Raw genomic sequence first — 23713 nt, 5'->3', positions numbered from 1 at the left:
TAAGAATTATATTTAACTGAAAACACCACAGATGCAAACATTACAGACTGACAATATCCCAACACTAACACTACCAAAAGTTTCTTTTTTCGGTATTTGCGTATTATCGCAACCACGCATTGTCACAGTCATGTTATATTTGTTATCAACTCGTATCTCAATAAAATAAAGTGACTGAGATAATGCGTGGTGGAAGTACCCTTCTTTCTTCCTTGCTGCCAAGACGGACTTTCCCTTTTAACTCTTTCCTAAAAGCTGAGCAGAACTTTCCTGTTTCCTGGAAAACAGAAGAGAATCTAAACAGCAGCATTAAAGGCAAGTTATAAACAGTCCGAGACCAGTGCATACAGTACTTGACCTTCAGCACCCTCCTTGTGGCTTTCGAGAATGAAAGCTTTTTTTAACTTTGCCAGCCTTGGGCTGCAGCTTTCATTTTAGCTGTAGAAAGGACAGATCACGGTTGGTCTTGTGCTGTTTTATTCTTGCTGCTTTGGGTTACTTCGCAGCACATGTGCCCAGCACATGCTGCGCTGGGTTATTTTTGATGCTTTGGTCCTCCCGGTACTTAGGGGTCAGTTTCCCAATTGTAATTGGGTTCACTGTTTTGCAAACTCATTGAAAGACCACGCATTCTCCCAATCCGTTATTTATGTTACTGAGGAAGGAGTCGTGGTGTTTTGTGACATCACAAAGCACGTTTGTCTGAGACTGGGCAAACACACAGGAATTAGGCACAAAGGAGTAAAATGCTAGAAGTGAGAGTACGCTGTGAAATTGTGATGTAGTTTAGGAAAGTAATGAAACTCGATTCTCTCAATTAATGGATTAAAGTGCAAGTAGTACATGTCACTGTTTTTTTTTTTTTTTTTGATGCGATGCAGACAGGACTTTTCTGGCCAATTACATTTGGCACTGCAGAAGCGGCTTGCTTTCCGTTCTTTTCATTTCCTTATCTGCTTTCTCGGGAGTTACTGACACTTCATTGACACACTCCAGTTCCCAAAACATGGTGACCACATTTTTCAGCTGTAGAACAGCTAGAAAGCAAGCCGCTTCTGCAGTTCCGAATGTGGTTGCGATAATACGCAAGTACCCTTTTTTCCTTTGAGCAGCACAGAATATATAAGTAAAGCACTAACCTATCTAAACATTTACCTCCACACATAACAGAATATTCTGTTAGAACCTTACGTTCTACCACACTATATGTTCTTCTTCTCATCTTTCCAAGGATAGACTACAAATCATTTGGAGTATTACAATTCATAACCAACATCTGCAAATTCTAGAACCTAATCTGCAACAAAAATGGGCTTAAACCACATTTCCGCACAACACTGTTACACAATACTTTTGTCCTTGTGTCACCATAAAATGCAACTGTTTAAAATGTTATCTTAACATATTTATTTTGCTGAAATCATCCTTGCAGTACAATTTCACAATTTCAATGTGCAAGTCATATACATAACATAAACAAACACCCTTTACTGAGGTTGCTGCATCATCATAGTACACCAGGTGCAATCTCCAGGACTGAGGGAACAGAGATAATAGGGTTTCACCTTATCTTTTTTTAACCATTAAAAGTATGGTTAAAAAAGAAAACACTACTACGCTCAGTACACTTTACACAATTACTTCTTTAGTACACTAACTGCACTAAAGAAATAAATAATATAAAGCTTCCTTTCAAAGTGAATAATGAAACAGCATAGCCCCACAGTGTAGACAAAAAGCCCCGATTATAACCCATACAACCCATACTCAACTAACTGCAAAGACACTAAAAGAGATAGGCACAGGAGGATGGAAGTGAGCAGCCAATACCACCTGACCCATGCTTTTTATTTTTTTTTTTTTGGGGGGGGGACACCAGCAACATTACTGCAGGTATACATAACCCACAGTAACCAGCCTAGCAAGCCCACACTGCACAGCAGTGTGTCACACAGAGGATGGGTCTGTATGGCAGCACTCATGTACCCTCATAAGCAGCAAATGTGGATCAAGCAAACCACTGACAGCAGGCAGTTAAGTTCAGATGGGGGTTGGGAATGCACAGAGTGAACAAAACGGCTCACTCATTAACACTCAATAGTTGCCACTGAGGAGAATAAATTAGCTGATTAGGTTATTTGGTTAGAGAACAAATGGGCTGTAGAGCTCTCACTTTGTCTAATGAGCCTTACTCTTGCCCTGAAGGAAAGAAACAGCCTACTAGACGGACAAAGAGTGAGCCAATGAACAAATTCTGCAAGCCAGCAAAAGAAAAAACACTATCCAGAAATGAGACATCATTCTATCAGGGAACTGACTCAACAGAGGAAGAATTTCCCTCCACAGCATGAAGTCTTCTAAAGCTAACTACAAAGGTAAAATAACATCCCTAGCTAAGGATAATCATAAGGCATGCTTTAACTATGTCCGAAATCAAAAAGGGAACACCCAGCTATGTGCCAAACTGGTAGTAGATGGTACCACTCACACTATACCGGAGGAAACTGCCAACATGCTAGCTGACAGATTTGGTGCAAACTTCACCCTCCTGTCCACACCAGCCATACCCTCAAAGCATACCTGACACCAGTCCTTTGCCTATTACCTCTAGAGATCAGGTCATATCTGCTCTCTCCAAGGCCAAAAACACGGCTTCAATGGGGCCAGATAACATCCCCGGTTGCTTATTAAGTAATCTAAAACAGGACCTACGAGACCCACTTGGCATTCTCTTTAACCATAGCCTTAAAACTGGCTTAGTTCCAGCAAAGTGGAGAACAGTAACATCTCTTGCACAAAGGGGGGCCATCCATGGACCCTGGGAACTACAGACCTGCAAGTCTAATCGGCTTCATCTGCAAGAACATGGAAAGAATCATCACGCCTTGCCCTTAACCCATTAAGTTGTTTACTTAACAGCTTAGGTCATGGCTATAATTAGAAAACAACAAAGTCGATAAGACTTCTCATCTTCTATTTGTCGATGATTTAAAACTGTACAGCTCATCAGATGAGGAACTGAAAGCACAGCTGCAGGTTGTCAAAAACTTTTTCAGATGATATTAGAATGTCATTTGGCCTTGATAAATGTGCAAAAGCAACCTTTAAAGCAGGAAAACATCAGTTTGGGGCAAGAATGTAATATAAAAGAACTTGAGCAAGAGGGAGTGTATAAATACTTGAGAACTGATGAAGGATCAGCAATAAAACACGAACAAATGCAAGTAAAACTTAGTAAAGAATATTTTAGAATACTTAAATTAATCCTGAAAACAGACGTCTAGGAGCAAAATCCAAGCTATAAATCAATTTGTCTTCCTGTCCTAACTTACAGTTTTGGAGTGACTGATTAGCCCCAAAACGTGTTGGATAAATTAGATATCGAAACAAGAAGGATGCTTCATGCTCACCAAATGATTTATAAAAATTAGTGCATACCAAGATTTTATATTCCCCATTCCGAAGAAGGGGTGGGCCTTCTTGAAATTGATTATATGTATAAATCTGCAATCGTGGGACTCCACACATCTGCTGACCTCACGAGACCCAAACGTAGGGAAAGTTTTGAAACATGAGGAGACTAAAATTAAGAGGACTTCCCTGCTTAACTTAGCAGAAGCATATAGCCATCAAGCAGGAATGAAAATCAAACCAGAAATTAACAAAAATCAGGCAGCAACTGAATATGCCAAAAAAACAAAAGGTGAAGGATCAGATGAAAAGGCAAGAAATGTGGCAAATGCATATAGTTGCAAGTACAGAAAACCTCTGGAAGAACCTCATGTTGATCACGAGCGAACGCAGGAATGGTTAAGGAGAGGTGAATTGAAACCAGAGATAGTGGTGTAAGTAGGGCTACGTACTTGTTGGTTTACAAAGTCCATTGAACTTGTAAGAGAAACAGACAAATGTAGGTTTTGCAAAACCTAATTGAAAACTGTCGCACACCTAGTTGCTGGTTGTGACATACTAATGGCAGAAGGACTGTATATTGAAAGGCATAATAATGTGGCAAGACTGCTGCACTGGGGATTATGCAAACATTATGTTGTTAAGTCGCTGAAAAACACTGGAAACATGAAACACAAAGCATCATAGAAAATGATTAAGTCTACATCACATGGGATCATCCATTGCCAACAGTTCAAAAGATAGTTGCTAGAAAACTGGATATAGTGGTCCAGGAAAAGAAGACAAAAAGTAACACTGATCATTGAAATTGCCACACCCAGTGACTATAGTGTCCTGCGTACAGAGAGATACGAACTCATAAAATATCAGGATTTGCAAGCAGAAACTTGAGCAATGTGGAAGAAGGAAACCCAGATAGTTCTGATAGTAAAAGGAGCAATAGGTCTTTTAAAAAATGAGTCTACAATCTTATTTAGATACGCTACCAATACATGTACCTCCGTACAAATTACAGGAGTCATTACTGGGCAAACTGCGGGTGCTGCGAAGAGCACTTTTGGCTGATATCAAAGAGTGAAACAATACTAGCTTCATGAACTTTAATCATACTTTGACTTAGAAATGGAGACTATTCCTGTCACAGTATTAGAATCCCAAAAGATATGGAGAAATTAAAAAAGGGACAGACCAAAAAAAAAAAAGAACTACGAGACCTTCAAACTCTAGATCCAACCCAGTTTAGCTTCGTTAAGGGTAGATCATGCTTATTAAACCTAGCAGACTTCTTTGAGAAAGCCACCACAGCCCTGGATGAAGGTAAGACAGTGCATACTGCCTAGCTTGACCAGCCACGGCTTTTGACACAATCCCCCACTCAGGTATCATTGAGAAACAATCTCAGCTGGGGATTAACCCTTATGTCACCAGATGGGTAGCCAATTGACTCACCGACAGAACACATACTACTCCACCTCTACCAGTAGACCAGTCAGTCACCAGTGGCATACCACAAGGATCTGTGCTGACTCTTTTACGGTTTGGAACCTACTTCTCGGAAGTCCAGGCTAAAGCAGACAGCCTTTGCTTTACCAAGTTCACTGATGAATGCAAATTGGGTGTAATCGCAGAGTTCCCCCAAGGATGTTAACATATTACATGAGGGGCTAACACAGACAAATGACTGGTGCCAAAGCCACAGTCTGAAACTAAAACACAAAAAAGTACATTATCATCCACTTTGGCAAAGCGGAATTCCCTGCTAATTACAATATTGACAACCCCCCCCCCCCCCCCCCAAGATCAAACCAGTGGTGCGAGATCTGGGAACACAGGTAGATGGCAATCTGAACTTGAACCATCAAGTTTTCACAGTGACAAAGAAAGCCTTCTACCTTGCGCATGTCATAAGTAAGGGCATCACATCCAAGTCTAAGGATGTTATAAATCCACTGTACTTGACCCTCATCAGACCATTAACAGAGTACAATGCTCCCTTCTGCATGTACCTCACCAGACACCTGCAGCAGCTGGACAGACCACAGAGGTTTCTCACCAAAAAAATACAGGGCCTCCAAGCCATGACTTACAAGGACAGAATGAAAGCCCCCTCACTGTACTATGTATCGTATAGGCTGCTGAGAGGTGACTTGTGCCTGGCCTACAGGGCAGTCTCTAACCCTGCCCTAATGGATATGCTGCACATCCACAAGTCAAATGACAAAAGAGTCACTCGCTCTAGGGATCTTAACATAGCTTGTGACATTAACAGAACATGCTGGAGTGACAGATATATCTCCCAGAGACTGCCACTATTCTGGAATAAATTTCCAGTTCATGTGAAGCAGAGCTCCTCACTGACCCTATTCAAGAGCAACCAGGACAAATGGATGCGAGACTGCAAAATCACCCCAGGGATGGCACCCGTGTCCCTCATGGACAGGGGTAGCCTGTGTTTATCACAGACTAGCTCTGCAAATTACATCCATTTAACCAAAAGACAACTGAGGCTTAGCATGGCTAGGCTTGGAAGGGCTCTAGGGCTGCTAGCCTAGTAACCTCCTGTTAACATTAGGATAGATTGTTGTTCCTTTCTCGCACACACAGTAACAGGCCATAACTGGGCACTCCATGACATGTTATTATGAGACAGCAGTACTTTAAACATGCTGTTTAGAACAAAAGCTCTTAGTGCTTACCTGATGACCTCCCTTCATTTAACAAATGCTCGTACTGCTTACCTGATGACATCTTCTTATTTGACAAGAGAATGTCAATGGGAGCAGACTCAGTTTGACAGTTATCATAGAGGACTAACACTATGAGCTGTTAATCTGCTTCTTTTATTCTAGGTTTGATGCCCAGAGCCTCTATTTGCCTCCTGTAAGACTCTAAGCAAGTCACTTAATCACACAGTGCTCTGGGGCAGTCTGGAAATTGGGCTAGGTTCCTCAACTGTCTCCTGGATCCCATGCCTAGTAACTACCTATAAACCTACAACCTTCATCCATAGTTTTCTCTTGCAGTTATCTAAATAAAAACATACAATGGCAGGACACCAGATGCTCTTGTGGACAGTGGTAACATTACACATTGCCCACAGCAGCCATCCAGGCATTTTTTTTTATTTTGAATTTATTCTGAAACAAACAAAACAAACAAAAATTTTGAAACTAGGGAGTTGGGAGCATGTCAAGGCAATTACAGGTGCAATTATTTCTCAGTCTTTGACCATAACCATGCATCAGATCACAATGGGCTAAAAACGGAGAGGCAGGTGGTGGAAAAGTGGACTGTATGAAGAAAAAAAAACATATATTACCTCATCTCTGTTACACAGTCATATGGCTCACTAAGGACAGGACAGTATGTATATGAAAAGCAGCAAACTGAAATACACTATTGCAACTATTATTTACTTCATGCTGGCTGAAGTCAAATATCTAAGGAACAAAGGGGAAGCAGTCTGTGTGTGAAAGCAAATAGCATCTGCACAATCACCTTTAAAAGATCACCACTCTGTTTTGTGAAGGAAGTGTAGTACAAGTGTCCAAGAGCAACAAGCTGAAATACATCACTGTGGCCAATATTTCATTTTGCTTTCATGATGGTCAGACATAAGAGGTGTACACAGACGGTGGCTATACTTTGAGATGGGAAGAGGAGGCAAGCTAGGAGTAAAAGGTAAGGGCAATTACATGATCACTGTTAAACAATCACTAATATGGTTCGTCAGGGAGGTAACATTCAAAAATCTGAAACAGAAAATGTGGTTATTATTTCCACTTTCATTACAGTCAAATATCAGCAGAGTACAATAAAGTAGTAGTTTCTTCTTGTGGGTTTAAAAGGAGTGCGGGAACGTGACTGTCCCCTTCTATAATTTGATCACATTTAAACTGCTGCTCAGGCTTGTCATGGACAGTGTGCATGGAGAGGAGACAGAGAGCGGTATCTGTTTCTGAAAAGAAAAAAAAAAGCCCTACACAGACTGAGCATTGTTTTGCTAAAGAATTGTTAAAGTCTCCTTTCTTAATAGCGGTCACATGTTCCCAAATCCTGATACTTAACTTTCTAATACTTTTGCCAATGTATAACTGAGGGCAACTGCTACATAGGGCAATGTAAACAATCCCACCAGTTTGGCAAGAAAATCTGTCTTTGGCATAAATAACTAGATTGTTAAGATGTGGCAGAGTTAAAGATGTAGCAGAATTAAACTATTATGACTAACGGCATTGTCTACAAATTTCATTTTAGTATATTAGAGCAAGTTAACCAAGATATTTTTGTTCTAAGAAGTAATAATTTTTTTTAGAAGTCCATGAATTTAAGTGGCAAGTTAGACTGAGAACCAATAAGTTCCCAAGTCTTAATGAAAGTATCAAAATGAAATGTTTATTAAAAACTAAACTTTTTAAGTATTAACATTATTTAAAAAAAATACATTATTATTTTTAGTCATGTTTTTAGTTTCACTAAAGTATGCGAGTAAAATAATGGTGTTTTTAATGAGATGTTATGATTGGTTGGCAGAAAAGTTTGGTGGAAAACATTTTCCTATTTAAATTTTGGTATGAGAAAGACTCGTACATTCTGAAGAAGTTCTAAAAGATAATAAAGGAATGAAAGCACTAATTTTTCTGTTCTCTTTCTTTTGTTTTTTAGCTTGACGGGTAACACTTAGCCAAGATGCTTAGATAAACCCTTTCCATCATGTACCACAGATGCCTTATCTCTCCAGATCTTCTACAAAAATACATGAGGAATGTAATACAACAAAGCTGGAGGGAAAAATGAAAGGAAACACTGGATCAGCTATATACTGAACATGTGGGTAGAGCAACGGCGATCAAACAATGACTACTTGTGAGTGCACAACCCCAAAGGAAGCAGAAGGAAGTTGTGCAAATAGACAAAAAAAATCTCTCCATAGTCACAGAAGTAGGTGGGAAAATGCTCTAAAGGTTTGGTTTCAGGACAGGAAGGGGGATCTCCAGGGAGTGGAAGTGCTCAGACTTCAAGATGGTATAGAGAAAGGCCGGAAGAATATAGGCATGGCCAGACCTCTTGAAACACCCAGCAGACACAAAAGTTTAACTATGATGCTCAGCTGGTTGAATAAATCAGGTGTTGAATATTTAACATTTTTGAGACACCAAAGCCCTCATAAAGCTTTACTCTGCAAAATGATTGTAAAGAGGGGGTTTATACTGTCACAGATATACCTGACCGTCTTGAGTTGCAGAAACAGTGACGAGACTTTATCCAGTATACCCACCGGGCATCTTTGCTCAACTCCATAAACTAAGTAAGTCTCGTAGATTCTGTGTTGGAAGAAAAGGAGTGCAATGGGTAGGGAGCTTGCAAAATGCTTTGTAGTGTCAAACAGTGTGTATGCCATACCTCATAGTCTCTTTAGAATATTTCAAAATGTGCATGGAATGTTGAATTAAGTTAATGCCCGACATGTATGTTAAAGAATATTTCTGTGTGAAGATAACATTTCAGGGAGTCTGTGTTACTCTAATGTTGCCCAACGAGTATGTTTTTATATTATGGGTGTAGAGACATACAAAGGTACTTAAGGATTCCAAATGGAATTCAAGGGGGTTGCACTGAAAGTTAGGCACAGAGCCAGGAGCCAGGGAGGATCCAAAAGTCTCACCAGACCTTGCCTGGGAAGTAGAGGGGATAGGTGAGCCAAGAGGGGGATGAAAAGTACAGTTGTGTACACTTACCATAAATGTAGATGTTCGAGTGTATTCACTGTTGCAGTCATCACACTTGAATTATCTGCCTGCAGGTAGCCCTCAGTCAGCTCAAATACAGTACAGTTTTGTGCCTACCATAAATGTAGATGTCCGAGAGGTATGCATCTGCAGTCCTAACATACGGGTTGTCCTGCCTCAGGCAGCCCTTCGGTCGGCCGGATTCCAAAGTCTGGGTCTGGCCTCGGCTGATGTCGCACTTCACCCAACGTCATAGCTGCTGTGAATTGGGTATAAAGGCATCAGCCGACGCCATTTTCCTCAGTGTTTCTTGCCCCAGATGCCAGGTGCCCTCTAGGAAGGCTAAATTTGGATAAATGCAAATGGTTCCAAACAGTAGAGAGCAAACAATATAAGCATGTATATACATATATACAAACAAATACACCATAATAGATTCCCCCAGCTAGCTACAAGGTGGGCATAATACCCTAGGAGTACCACAGAGGGGAAGGAGGGTGGGTAATCCTGACTGCAGATGCATACCTCTCGGACATCTACATTTATGGTAGGCACAAAACTGTACTATGTCCTTCAAGGATGCATCTGCAGTCCTAACGTATGGGTAGAATACCATAGCCAAACTGGGGGTGGAGGCACTAAGCTGATTATGGAGTAGTTAAGATCCCTTGCAAAACAGCAGTTGCAAAACCTGCTCGGGATCTGGAGTATAAAGGTAGATTATAATGCTTGGCAAATGTATGCACGGAGCTCCAAGTAGCAGCTTCTAAAATGTCTTTGGTAGCCACTCCTCGTAGGAAAGCTGTAGTAGTGGCTGTAGCCCTTGTGGAGTGAGGTCTGATGTTTTCTGGAGTTGTCTTTCCATGAAAAGAGTAACAAAATCTAATGCAATTTCCTATCCATTTTGAGATTGTCTGTTTTGAAATTGCTTTTCCTTCCATTCCTGATGCATATGCTACCAGAAGCTGGTCAGTCTTTCTGTTGGTCTTGGTTCTGTCCAGATAATAGCGCAATTGCCTGTGTACATCCAATGTATGTAGTAGTCTTTCCCCCCGTTCTGTGGATTGGGGAAGAATGTTGGCAGGTGGATTGCTTGGTTCAATGATACCCTGGAGACCACTTTTGGCATAAAAGTAGGATTAGTTCTCAAGGACACTCTATCCTGATGGAAGTTAAGGAAGGGCTGTACTGCCATTAATGCCTGTAATTCAGAAACCCTTCTTGCTGAAGTGATTGCAAGCAGGAAAGCAGTTATCCAAGATAAGAACTGTAATTCTGCTGTTGCTGCTGGTTCGAAAGGGGGAAGTGTTAACTTTTCCAGCACAAAGTTAAGGTCCCATGTAGGTAAAGGTGGCTTCCTTGGAGGCTTTACATTTTTAATTCCTCTCAGAAACTGTCTGAGTAGAGGATGAGAGAAGACTGGAGGATCCGTGTTGTATTCTGCTGAAATTGCTGATGCATGAATCTTAATGGAGGAGTAAGACAGGCCACTGTGGAAAAGTTCTGCTAAGTATTCCAGGATGTTAGGTATGCTTGCTAATGATACATTTTCTCCTTTTGCTGCACTCCAAATGAGGTATCTTTTCCATTTGGCTGAATAAGTCTTCCTTGTGGGGGGTCTGCGAGCCTCCAGGATAATGTCTTTAACCCTCTGAGATAAGTCTGGGTTATTTTGCTTTATGTAATATTCCAAGCAGCTAGCTGCAGTGTTTTCAAGTTTGGATGAAGGATCTTGTAGTTGTTCTGTGTTAGCAGTAAAGGAACTAGAGGTAGAGGCCATGCGTGTGTCCGAGACATACTCCTCAGTAGCGGGTACCAATGCTGCCTCGGCCAGTCTGGAGCTATCAGGATGATCCTTGGGTGATCTTCTTTGATCTTTAGTAGCACTTTGTGCATCAAAGGAAGAGGTGGGAATGCATATGCTGTCAGGTTTTCCCAACTGAAGGATAGGGAGTCCACCTTCCAAGCCAGTGGATGGTATGCCCTTGTGCAGAATTTCCTCAATTGGTGGTTGTGTGGGGATGCGAACAGGTCTATTTCTGGTAGTCCCCATTTCTTTGTAATGGTTTTGAAGATGTCTGGATGCAGCATCCATTCGTGGGCATCCGTGGTAGTTCTGCTTAAGGTGTCTGCTAGTGAATTTTCTTTTCCTGGCACAAATTTGGCCTGGAGTTGAATGTTGTGGTTCAGGGCCACATTCCACAGGTCCGTTGCCATCCGGCATAGAGGATATGAGTGTGTGCCTCCCTGTTTGTTGATATACCACGACTGTGGTGTTGTCCATCCTTATCAGCAAATGACCTTGTTGAAGAAAAGGTCTGAATGTCTGAAGTGCCTGCTTCACTGCCAGCATCTCTTTTTGATTTATATGTAGGTTCAGCTGGTCCTGTGTCCATAGGCCTTGTATACACTTGTCCACCATGTGAGCCCCCCAGCCTAGGTCTGAGGCATCCGTGGTGATAGTCTGGCTTGGGTGAGGTTTGTGGAAGGGCAGACCTCTGTTCAACTGACAGGCCTGAGCCCACCACAGGAATTCTTGTTTCAGGCATGGAATTATAGGAATCTGGGCTTCTAGACTGTGCTTGTGTTGAGACCATACATTCCTGAGGTACCATTGCAACTTCCTCATATGTAGCCTGGCATGTGGAATCAATATTATGCAGGATGCCATGTATCCCAGGGCTTGCAGGACTTTCCTTGCTGTAAGCTGGTTCTGCGTTGTTAATGCCATGAAATAGAGTGGTAGTTGCTTTTGCTTTTCTGCTGTGAGAAATGCCATTTGATTTGATGTGTCCAGTTCTGCACCCAAGAATGTTATCCTTTGGGATGGTACCAGCCTTGACTTTTTTATGTTGACTGTGTATCCCAGGGCTTGCAGTAGTTGTATAACCTTTTACAAATCTTTTGTTAATTTGGTCTTGTTGTCCGCTTGTATCAGGCAGTCATCCAGGTATGGATAAATTTGAATTCCTTGAAGCCTGCAATGAGCAATTACTGATGCCAGGCATTTCGTGAATACTCTGGGCGCAGTAGATAAGCCAAAGGGCAATGCTGAGAATTGATAATGCTCTGATCCTGCAAGAAATCTGAGGTATCTTTTGCAATCTGGTCGTATAGGGACGTGCAGGTATGCCTCCTTGAGATCTAGAGTCACCAGCCAAGACTCCTTGCCCAGCATGGGAAGAAGTTGCTGTAGGGTCAGCATTTTGGAACAATGAGATATGTGTTCAGAGCGGACAGGTCGAGAATAGGTCTCCATTGGTTTTCTTTCCTTGGTACCAGGAAAAGTCTGGAGTAAAATCCTTGTCCTTGTTCCATAGGCGGTACGTTTTCTATAGCTCTCATCCTTAGTAGGTGGTTGACTTGTGCTAGAGCGTTTGTTTTTTGGTTTGGTGGTAGGTTTGGCATTCCTCTCTTTTTTGGTAGAGTGTGGAAGTGAAACCTGTAGCCTTTGTCTATTGTCTGTAAAATCCATTTGTCTCCTGTAATGTAATGCCAGTTTACAGAAAATAAGGCAAGCTTTCCGCCTAAGGGTGCTTGCAGTTGTTCCCTGGTAGGCGGTATCAGAATCAAGTCATTGTGTCTGTCCTGTGGGGGTGGTCGTAGCGGAGTCTGTGGCAGTACTTCTCTGGTTGTTAGGTTGCCACTGACATCCCCTGTAGGCCCCTCTGGATTGACCTCTGCCTCTTGGGCGCCTATTTCTGCCTCTCTGTGCTCTGGAGGTGTCTGGAAAGGACCAATTCTTCGAAGGCCAATTTCTACTAAACCTCGGAGGCTGGACCTGTAAGAAATCTTTGACTGTTTGGACAGATTTTGCTTTTTCTTCCACCTTCTTTAGCACTTGCTGCGCAGGTGAGCCAAACAAACTTTGTTTCTCCATGGGAGCATCTAGAAGCTTTGACTTTACATGGTCTGGTAAGGATTGTCCTTTTAACCAGGCATGCCTTCTAATCACTGTTCCAGTCATAGCTGATCTAAAGGAAGCCTCCAGTGCATCATAGCTGCATTTTAAGGAATGATTACTGACCTGCTGAGTGTTATGTACCAAATCCTGAAGGGACTTACGGTCTATAGGTTCAGGAGAGGACAGTTTTTTATTTAGCTGGTCTAACAAAAATTCCTGATACTGAATCATGTGGAATTGACAGTTTAAGGCCCTAGCCGAAAGAGTAGCAGAAGTATAAACTTTCTTACCCCATCTCTCTAATGCTCTAGATTCTCTTTCAGAGGGGAGGGGGTTTTTGGCAGAGGCAGCTGCTACAGCTTTGGGGCCCTGTGAAATGGTTTCAGGATCTGCAATAGGAGCCTTATACAAGTGAAAGTGTGTGTCCGGGACCCTGTAATATCTGTCGGGCTTGGCAGGGGCCGGGGGAAGAGAGTCAGGGGCAGTACAGGCATCATTATAAGCATCATCAACAACTAAGTACTGGAGGAATGGCTAAAGGCCTATGCTGTGGTAAATGTAAAAAAGTCCTTAGCCTTTTCCTTGATTCTGAAAAATCCTGTCCCTGCCATTGAAAATGCTCTCTCATAGCATGTAAGGTTTCCCCAAAAGAAAATTCCTCGGGAGGAGAGGCAGAAGGAATGGAGTCTTCTGCATCAGAATCCTCATAAGGAGAATATGGGCCTTCTGGTGGGCCAGAGTTTTCTGAATCATCCGAGGAGTAGTCTGTAGAAACAGGGTCCGGGGGTTCTGCTCTAGGCCTCTTCTCTGGAGGGGGTATAGAGGCCCTGTCTGGGTGAGGTTGGGATCCCCTGATCAAAGAAATGAGATCCTCAGCCAAGCTGAGCATTTGGGAACTGGAGGTAGGCCTGTGAGAGGGTGTTTTAGCAGGCAAGGCCTTAGAAGATTTAGCTGCTTTAGCCCTAGAAAAAGCCTTGATAGACATAGATGCAGGGGGCCTAGCAGCTCCACGTGCAGGAGTAGATATGTCTAAAGGAATAGTATCTGATAAATCCTGGGAGCCTGCTACAGCAGGGGTAAGTTCAGTAGCAGATTCAGCCATGCTGTGTGAGGCCTCGGCTATCGGAGGCAAGCTTTCGGCCGAAGGAAGAACCGAGGACTCGGTTTCGGCCAAAACCGAGACACTCGCGGTTGGCTTAACCGTGGTTTCGGCCGAAACCGCAGACCGCGAGTGTCAGTCCTTTTCCTTACGCTTTTTAGCTAATTGTGAAGTCGGGGTCTCCGACGGCATTTTGTAAGCAAAAGCGGTACCAAAAAACTCCTCTGCAAACTCCGACCGACGTCTAAGTGTCCGTCGGTTGAAGGAAGCACAGGCTAGATAGGCTGATACATCGTGGTCTGGGCCTAAGCAAGGAAGGCAGTAAGAGTGGAAATCCTTATGAGGTATTTGTTTCCCACAAGTTAAACAATTATTTACTTTTTCTGACATCGGCTGAGGCAAGAAAGAGTCCCCAACAGGGTACTTAGCTTTTTAGAAGTCTTCGGTAGTAGAAATCTCTGGATCTGACCGACCGGCACTTGCGAACAGCTTCTGCTTCGGGCACCGCGCGGCAAGAAAGACTGAGTATAATGGCGTCAGCTGATGCCTTTATACCCAATTCACAGCAGCTATGACGTCGGGTGAAGTGCGACATCAGCCGAGGCCAGACCCAGACTTTGGAATCCGGCCGACCGAAGGGCTGCCTGAGGCAGGACAACCCGTATGTTAGGACTGCAGATGCATCCTTGAAGGACATCAGAGTCTTGGGATTTCTGCATCGGATGCTGTCGCCTCTTCCATGACGTCAGGGGTATAAAACATGCAGTCGATGCCATTACATCAGTTTTTCTTGCCCTACATGTCAGAAGCCCCCAAAATAGGAAACTACAACATGGTGTGGAACACCTTCAGTAAAAAGAAAATACCCCTGCCATAAAAGATGGCCATAAAGAGGATAGGTAAAAAAGATAGAGAAAACCAGGGGGCTGGAGGGAGGGAAACCAGGACTGCAACAGTGAATACACTCTAACATCTACATTTATGGTAAGTGTACACAACTGTACTATGTTCTTCATATTTCACTGTTGCAATGATCACACACGGGTTGATTCCCAAAGCTGAGGAAGGGTGGAAGCAGTCAAGAAGTGTTGGGGATGGCTAGCAGGCCTTGTAAGACTGCTGTAGCAAATCCAGCTCTGGATTTAGAAAAAAAATACGTAAGTGGCAATGCTTGGTGAAGGTGTGTACAGAAATCCAGGCTGCAGCTTCCAGGATGTCACTGGTGGGGACCCCCCTGAGAAATGCCATAGAGGATTGAAGTAGCTGTACTGAAAAGAGTTCTAATCGCCAGACGAGTAGGTCTTCCAAGGTGCTATTAGCAGAAATGGATGCAGTGTGGTATCCATTTGGAAATGGTTTGCTTCGAAATGGCCTTGACCTCTGCCCCTATAGCAAAGCTGACTAATAGCTGGTCAGATTTTCTGAAAGGCTTAGTCCTGTCAAGGTAGAACCTGAGCTGTCTGCGCACGTCCAAGGGGTGCGGGATCCTTTCCCCTCTATCTATTCTGAGAATTAGAGAAAAAGATTGGCAAATGGATGGATTGGTTTAAAGCCATACTGGATAACACCTTGGGCATAAAGGAAGGGTTAGTCCTGAGGGAAACCCTGTCAGCATGGAAAATAATGAAGGGCTCCACCGCCATTAGTGCCTGTAACTCAGACACTCTTCTTGCTGAAGTAATAGCTAGAAGTAAGGCTGTTTTCCAAGAGAGGAATTTTAAGTCTGCTGAAGCAGCAGGTTCAAAAGGGGGAAGTGTGAGCTTCTCCAGTACAAAGGTCCCAGGCCAAGGTGGGAGCTCTCCTAGGTGGCTTTAAATTGTTAGCTCCTCTCAGGAACTGTTTGATGAGAGAGTGAGAAAAGAGAGGAGGCTCAGTATTATAATGAGCTGAGATGGCAGAGGCATGAATCTTAACGGATGAGAAGGATAGGTCTCTGTGGAGCAGCTCTGCTAGGTAATTAAGGATTTGAGGTAAGTTGGACACAGCTGTGTCCTTTCCTTGAGACGGACTCCAAGAACAATATTTTTTCCACTTTTCAGCATAGGATGTCCTGGTACTAGGCCTTCTGGCCTCAAGGATGACGTCCAGCACCTGTTTGGTGAGGGATGCTTGTGGCGTATTCATGGGATAAGCCAGGTTGCAAGGTTTAGGGTTTGCAGCTGTGGATGCAAAATCTGTCCCTCCTGCTGAGACAGCAGGGAAGGTGTCTGATGTAGATGCCAGGGTGGCACTGCTGTCAGACTGCACAGGAGTGGGTATCAGTGCTGGCGTGGTCAGTCTGGTGCAATAAGGATTGCCCTTGGCCTGTCCTGTTTGATCTTGAGTAGTACTTTTGAGAGAAGGGACAGAGGAGGAAAGGCATAAATTGAGAGGTTTTCCCATGTAAAGGATAGGATGTCCATCCTCCAGGCTCTGCTGTGAGGGTTCCTGGTGCAAAATTTGTTCAATTGGTGGTTTTGGGGGGAGGCAAAAAGATCCACCTCCAGAGTTCTCCACCTCTGGGTTAGAAGTTTGAATGAGTTGGGATCCAGTTTCCACTCGTGATGGTCCAGTAGATTTCTGCATAAGTCATCTGACAGTGAATTTTGCTTGCCTGGCAGGAATTGAGCTTGTAGGTGTACTTGGATGCTCAAGGCTGTGTTCCACAGAGTCATGGCTAACCTGCAGAGTGGGTAAGAATGAGTCTTGCCCTGTTTGTTTATGCACCGCATAACTGTGGTGTTGTCTGTCTTTATCAGGAGCTGTCCTGGAAGGATAAGGTATTTGAAGACTGACAGACCATTCTGTACAGCTAGCATCTCTTTTTGATTGATATGCAGGGGAATTTGTTATGGGCTCCACTTGCCTGTCATGTGAGCCCCCCCCCCATGCATAATCTGATGCATCTGTTGTCAGGGTTTAGGCAGCAAGGGGTTGAGTGAAAGGAAGTCCGTTGTGGTTGCATGCTTCTGCCCACCAAAGGAACACTGCCCTTAGACAAGTTATGATAGGAATCACTGTTTCCAGGTCCTGAAAATGTTGACACCAGAGACTTTAAGTACCACTGAAGTTTCCTCATATGCAGTCTTGCATATGGAATTAGCAGAACGCATGAGGCCATGACCCAAGGGCTTGCAGTATTTTCCTTGCAGATAGCTGGGTTTTGGTGGCCATTATTTGGCCATTAGTTTGAAATAGTTTGTCAAATGGACCTGCTTTTCTGGAGTAATTAATGCCATCTGGAAGCTGTGTTCAAGCTTGCTCCCAGGAATACAATTTGTTGGCTGGGCACCAGTTTTGATTTCTTTTAGTGGATGGTGTATATCAGTGAAGTTAGAAGTCTTTTTACAAATGCCAGGTGCTGAAGTAGCAATTCCTAACTGTCTGCCTGAATCAGGCAATTGTCCAAGTATGGGTAGATTTGAATATTTCTCTGCCTGCAGTATGCAATGGCTGGAGCCAGGCATTTTGTGAATACTCTGGGCGCAGTAGATAAGTCAAAGGGAAGTGCAGAGAACTGACAGTGAATAGAGCCTGCTCTGAAACGTAGATATTTCCTGCAATACTCCCTTATGAGGATGTGCAGATAAGCTTCTTTTAAGTCTAGGGTGACTAACCATGCATTCTTGGCTAGCATAGGAAGAAGCTGTCGCAGTGTAAGCATTTTGAATTTTGGGACCACCAGAAAGGTGCCGAGGATTGATAGATCCAGGATCGGGCACCAAGAGCTCTCTTTTCTGGGCACCAGGAACAGTCTGTAGTAGAAACCCTGTCCCCTTTGTTCTACTGGAACAGGTTGAATAGCCCTGATATGGAGAAGGGAAAGTAATTGCTTCTGAGCCTCTGCCCACTGGTTTGGAGGAAGGTCTGGCAACCTACTAGGTGTTGGCAGTGAGTGGAAGTAGAATCTGTATCCCTGGGACACAATGTTTAGCACCCATCGGTCCTGAGTAATGGACATCCAGTTTTTTGCATGAAGGGCGAGTTTTCCTCCTAGGGGTGCAAGTACTTGGGCATGGCTGGGAAGGATAATTGGAAAGTCATTGTGAACCTTTTCCATAAGGGGGTGGCTTACCACTCCCTGGTTTTAAGGCAGAAACACTCCATTGTTTAGATCTCTGCATACCCTGAGACTGTAGTCTTGGTGGTCTGTTTCCCCTGGGTTTGGTCTGAGAAGGCCTGAGAAGGACTGGAAAGGACCAGTTTTTTGAAGGCCAATGCCTACTGAATCTAGGTGGCTGCACTTGTAAGAAATTTTTGACTGTTTGCATAGATTTAGCTTTTTCTTCCATCTTTTTAAGAACTTCTTCTGCTTTTGTGCCAAACAAACACCCCTGACTTATTGGAGCATCTAATAATTTTGCTTTGACATGGTCAGGCTAGACTTGTTCTTTTAGCCAAGTATGCCTTTTCAGTACAGACCCAGTGACAGCAGCCATGCAAGATGCTTCTAAGGCATCAAACCCACACTGCATAGTATGTTTACTAACTTGGTTTACAGAATGCATTAACTCTTGTAAATCTTTATTTTCTGCACAATCTGGAAGTTGCATCATTTTTTTGTTTAATTAGTTCAATAATATGTTGCTGGTACTTCAACATGTGAAACTGGCAGTTCAAAGCCCTGATGGCAAGAGTTGCAGAGGTATATACCTTCTTACCCCATCTGTCTAAAGCTCTAGAATCCCTGTCTGAAGGGGTAGAGTTTTGGCTGTAGTAGCCTTAATGCCTTTAGGTCCCTGGGAAATGGTCTTTGGATCTGCAGTAGGATCCTTAAAAAGCAATTTGTGAGAATCAGGTACTCTGTAGTATCTGTCAGGTTTTCTAGGAGCTGGTGATAAGGTGTCAGGAGTAAGACTGGACTCCCAGAAGACACTGTCTACAATATCCAGGACAGGGGGTATAGCTATAAATATTCCCTGAGTCTCTTTTTGGACTGAGGATAGTCCTGGCATTCACAGTGGAAATGCTCTCTTAAGGTATGCAAGGTTTCACCAAAAGAGAAATCCTCTGGAGAAGAGGCAGAGGGAATGGATTCCTCTGCATCTGAATCCTCATAGGTAGATAAGGGTATGTCCTGGTAATCAGAAGGGTCGGAGTCATCAGGCTCCTGGTATGTAGAATCAAAAGGAAATTCAATTGTTTGCCATTTGGCAGGGGAAGGCTGGCTTCCCCTAATTAGAGCAATAAGGTCTTCAGCCATTCTAAGCATTTGTTTTTGTGGCATGGGAGGACGAGCATGCACTTTGGATGTCGGTTTGCTAGGTGTAGTGCGAACTCTGGGCATGAGAAACTCTGTAGTTTTAGTAGAAAATGAAGTTGTCGGTTTACTATGAATAGCGGTAGGTCGGAATACACCCTCAGAAGCCGGTGCCTGCACAGCGGCTCCGGACCCATCCAAGGTAGAGACATCCGCAGGTTCCATAGTCGAAGAAGCATCCCGCTGCATACAGGACTCAGAATGGGTCTCAGCAGAGGTCCGAATTTGTAGAAGCAGGACCTCAGGGGCTGCAAAGGCGCCTCACTGAGTACCGGAGGACTGGCGACAAGCTTAACTGAAGCATCCTCGGCAGTTTTTGACCTATGCGGTCTGTCTCGGTCTTTGCACTTTTTCAGAAGATCAGTAGTCGGATGGTTTACCAAAACCATTTCGGAATATGGAGAATGAGAGCAAAATAATTTAGCTACAAAAATAGCCCGACGACAAATGGTTCGGGCTTTAAACAAGGCATAAAACAGTTAGGGACGTCGTGGGCTGGCCCTAAACAGGTGACGCAGTAAGAATGAAAATCTCTGCGAGGTATTTGCTTTCCCACAGGCAAGACAATTGTTAACTTTTTCTGATATCGGTTAGAGCAAGAAAAAAGAATCCCCAACGGGGTACTTGGCTTTAGAAGACTTCAGGTCTGAAACTCGAAAAAATGAAAATTTCAGGTAGCGGCCAACCAGCACTTGCAAACTGCTTCTGCTTCGGGCTCCTTCTCGGCAAGAAAGACTGATGTAATGGTGTCGTCTGCATGTTTTATACCCCTGACAACCTGACATCATGGAAGAGGCGACAGCATCCAATGCAGAAATCCCAAGACTCTGGTATTCAGGCCGACTGAGGGCTACCTGCAGGCAGATAACCCAAGTGTGATGACTGCAACAGTGAAACACGAAGAACGTCTGGACAGGTGCTGGAGTAGAACTAGATCATGCAACACTGGGGTGATGTCACCCTATTCAGAGAGAAGATCAGAACACTGATCTAAAGACATAAACCTTGTCTGTGACAAACAGGACCTGCTGAAGAGAGAGTTATGTATTGCAAAGACTACACCATCTCTGGAACTGGCTCCCCATCCATGTGAAGCAGAGCTCCTCCCTAACCCATTTCAAGTGCAACTTGGATAATTGCACAGGAAATGTGTCTCTGGCTTGGCACATATGTCTCTGATGAATGCAGGCAACCTGTAAACAGTTAATCTCCCAGGCCCCTGCTTGTAAATGTTTCATCTCCAAAGCCCCTGCTTACACTTATCAAGGGTACGACAACTTATCAGTGATTTGGGATGCATGGATAGGCTTAAAAAAGCCCTTGTGGTCATTAGCCTAGTAAAAACCTATGAACCTATTAGGAGAAAGATAAACAGAGCTAAGGGGGGCATAACAACAACAACACTATTACTATTATTATTAAATGAAACAAGGTTGAAAAGTAAAGAAGCCTTGAACCTGAGAGGGTAAAGAAAGGAAAATGGTGGGATGAAGTAAAAGCTATGCAGCTGCCACAATGAATGCCCTGGAAGAACAAAGTCCATCATCTGCAGCATCAAGACTTATGCCACAGAAGGCATTACAGGGGGAGGAAAAGTACAGTTTTGTACCTACCATAAATGTAGATGTCCGAGATAGGTATGCATCTGCAGTCATAACAAATGGGTTGTCCTGCCTCAGGCAGCCCTTCGGTCGGCCGGATTCCAAAGTCTGGGTCTGGCCTCGGCTGATGTCGCACCTTCCCCGACATCAGAGCGTCTGGGGTATAAAAGCATCAGCCGATGCCATTTTCCTCAGTTTTTCTTGCCCCAGATGCCAGGTGCCCTCTATTAAGGCTAAATTTAGATAAATGCAATAGAATTCCAAACATTTGCAAAATTATATATATATATATATATATATATATATATATATATATACACACACACACATGTATATACAAACAAATACACCATAACAGATTCCCCCAGCTAGCTAAAAGAGGGGTAAACACCCTAGGAATACCACAGAGGGGTAGGAGGGAGGGTAAACCTGACTGCAGATGCATACCTATCGGACATCTACATTTATGGTAGGTACAAAACTGTACTATGTCCTTCAAGGATGCATCTGCAGTCATAACATATGGGTAGAATACCATAGCCAATCTGGGGGAGGAGGTACTAAGAAAAAGATGGTGTAGTTAAGATCCCCTGCAGGACTGCAGTAGCAAAGCCTGCTCTAGATCTGGAGTATAAAGGTAGATTGTAATGTTTGGTAAATGTATGCATGGAGCTCCAAGTAGCAGCTTCTAAAATGTCCTTGGTAGCCACCCCTCGTAGGAAGGCTGTAGTGGTGGCCATGGCCCTTGTGGAATGAGGCCTGATGTTTGCAGGAACTGACTTTCCATGAAAAGAGTAACAAAATCGAATGCAATTTCCTATCCATTTTGAAATTGTCTGTTTGGAAATTGCTTTTCCTTGCACCCCAGCAGCATGTGCTACAAATAGTTGGTCAGTTTTTCTGCTACTTTTAGTTCTGTCCAAGTAGTAGCGTAGTTGTCTGTGTATATCCAGGGTGTGCAGAAGTTTTTCCCCTCTATTCTGTGGATTTGGGAAGAACGTAGGCAAGTGAATAGCTTGGTTCAAGGATACCCTAGATACCACCTTTGGCATAAAAGTAGGATTAGTTCTTAGTGTAACTCTGTCCTGATGGAAGATAAGAAATGGCTGTACTGCCATTAATGCTTGTAACTCAGATACTCTTCTTGCTGAAGTTATTGCCAGAAGGAATGCAGTTTTCCAAGACAGAAACTGAAGATCCGCTGTTGCTGCTGGTTCAAAGGGAGGAAGTGTTAGTTTCTCCAAGACAAAGTTGAGACCCCAAGCAGGTAAAGGGGGTTTTCTTGGAGGTTTGATATTTTTGATCCCTCTCAGAAATTGCTTGAGGAGAGGGTGTGAGAAGGTAGGTGGATCAACATTGTATTCTGCTGAAATTGCTGAGGCATGAATCTTAATGGAAGAATAGGAAAGGCCATTGTGGAACAGTTCTGCTAAGTATTCCAGAATATGTGTCATGCTTACCACTGTCACATCTAAGCCTTTTGATGTGTTCCAAAAGAAAAATCTTTTCCATTTAGCTGAGTATGTCTTCCTTGTGGAAGGCCGGCGAGCTTCCATGATAATGTCCTTCACTCTCTGTGATAAAACATTTTGTTTTGGATTTAAGGGATTTTCCAGGCAGTTAGCTGCAATGTTTTTAAGTTGGGATGCATGATCTTGAAATTGTTCTGCGTCAGAAGAAGAGGCCATAGGGGGAGAGGCCATGGTTTTGCCTGTGACATGCTCCTCAATAGTGGATACCAGTGTTGCATTGGCCAGTCTGGAGCTATCAGAATCACTCTTGGCTGTTCCTCCCTGATCTTCAGTAGAACCTTGTACATTAAAGGGAGAGGTGGGAAGGCATATACTTTTAGAGCTTTCCAGCTGAAAGAGAGAGAGTCCACCCTCCATGCTTGTGGGTCGTATGTCCTTGAGCAGAATGTCCTCAGTTGATGGTTGAGGGGGGAGGCGAACAGATCTATCTCCAGCGTTCCCCATGCCTTTGTTATGAGTTGGAAGATGTCTGGGTGCAGCATCCATTCGTGTGCATCCATGGTAGTTCTGCTTAAGCTGTCTGCCAGTGTATTTTCCTTTCCTGGCACGAACTGGGACTGCAGTTGGATATTGAGTTTCAGGCATAGCACCCATAGATTCATTAGCCAGCCGGCATAGAGGGTAGGAGTGTGTGCCTCCCTGCTTGTTTATGTACCACATGACCGTGGTGTTGTCTGTCCTTATTAACAGGTGACCTTGATGGAGGAAGGGTTTGAAAGCCTCGATTGCATGCATCACTGTCAGCATTTCCTTTTGGTTTATGTGCATGTGTAGCTGTCCTTGAGACCATAGGCCTTGGATACATTTGCCCTCCATGTGTGCTCCCCATCCTCGGTCTGAAGCGTCCGTGGTGATGGTTTGTTTTGTTTTTGGTTTGTTGAAAGGCAACCCTCTGTTGGACTGGCAGGCCTGAGCCCACCACAGGAATTCCTTTTGAAGGCAAGGGATGATTGGTATCAAAGTTTCCAAACTGTGACTGTGTTGAGACCATACACTCCTTAGATACCATTGTAATTTTCTCATATGCAGCCTGGCCTGTGGTATCAGAATTATGCAGGATGCCATGTAACCCAGGGCCTGCAGGATTTTCCTTGCAGTAAGCTGAGCTTGCCTTGTCAGATTCATGAAGTAATCCGGAAGTTGTTTTTGTTTTTCTTCTGTGAGAAAGGCCATTTGGGTGGTTGTGTCTAGATCCGCA

At 43.6% G+C, this 23713-nt stretch overlaps 1 protein-coding gene across 3 annotated transcripts in view; it reads right to left on the bottom strand.

Moving 5' to 3' along the window:
- AKAP11 (A-kinase anchoring protein 11) overlaps positions 1-23713 on the bottom strand; it is a 1036012-nt gene that overhangs the window by 865060 nt on the left and 147239 nt on the right. The window lies entirely within an intron of this gene.

Source organism: Protopterus annectens, chromosome 5.part0 (genome assembly GCF_019279795.1).
Source record: "Protopterus annectens isolate FY-2018-M chromosome 5.part0, PAN1.0, whole genome shotgun sequence".
NCBI lineage: Eukaryota > Metazoa > Chordata > Ceratodontiformes > Protopteridae > Protopterus > Protopterus annectens.
Note: the sequence above shows the minus strand (reverse complement) of the source record. Positions and strands in the feature narration are given on the sequence as shown.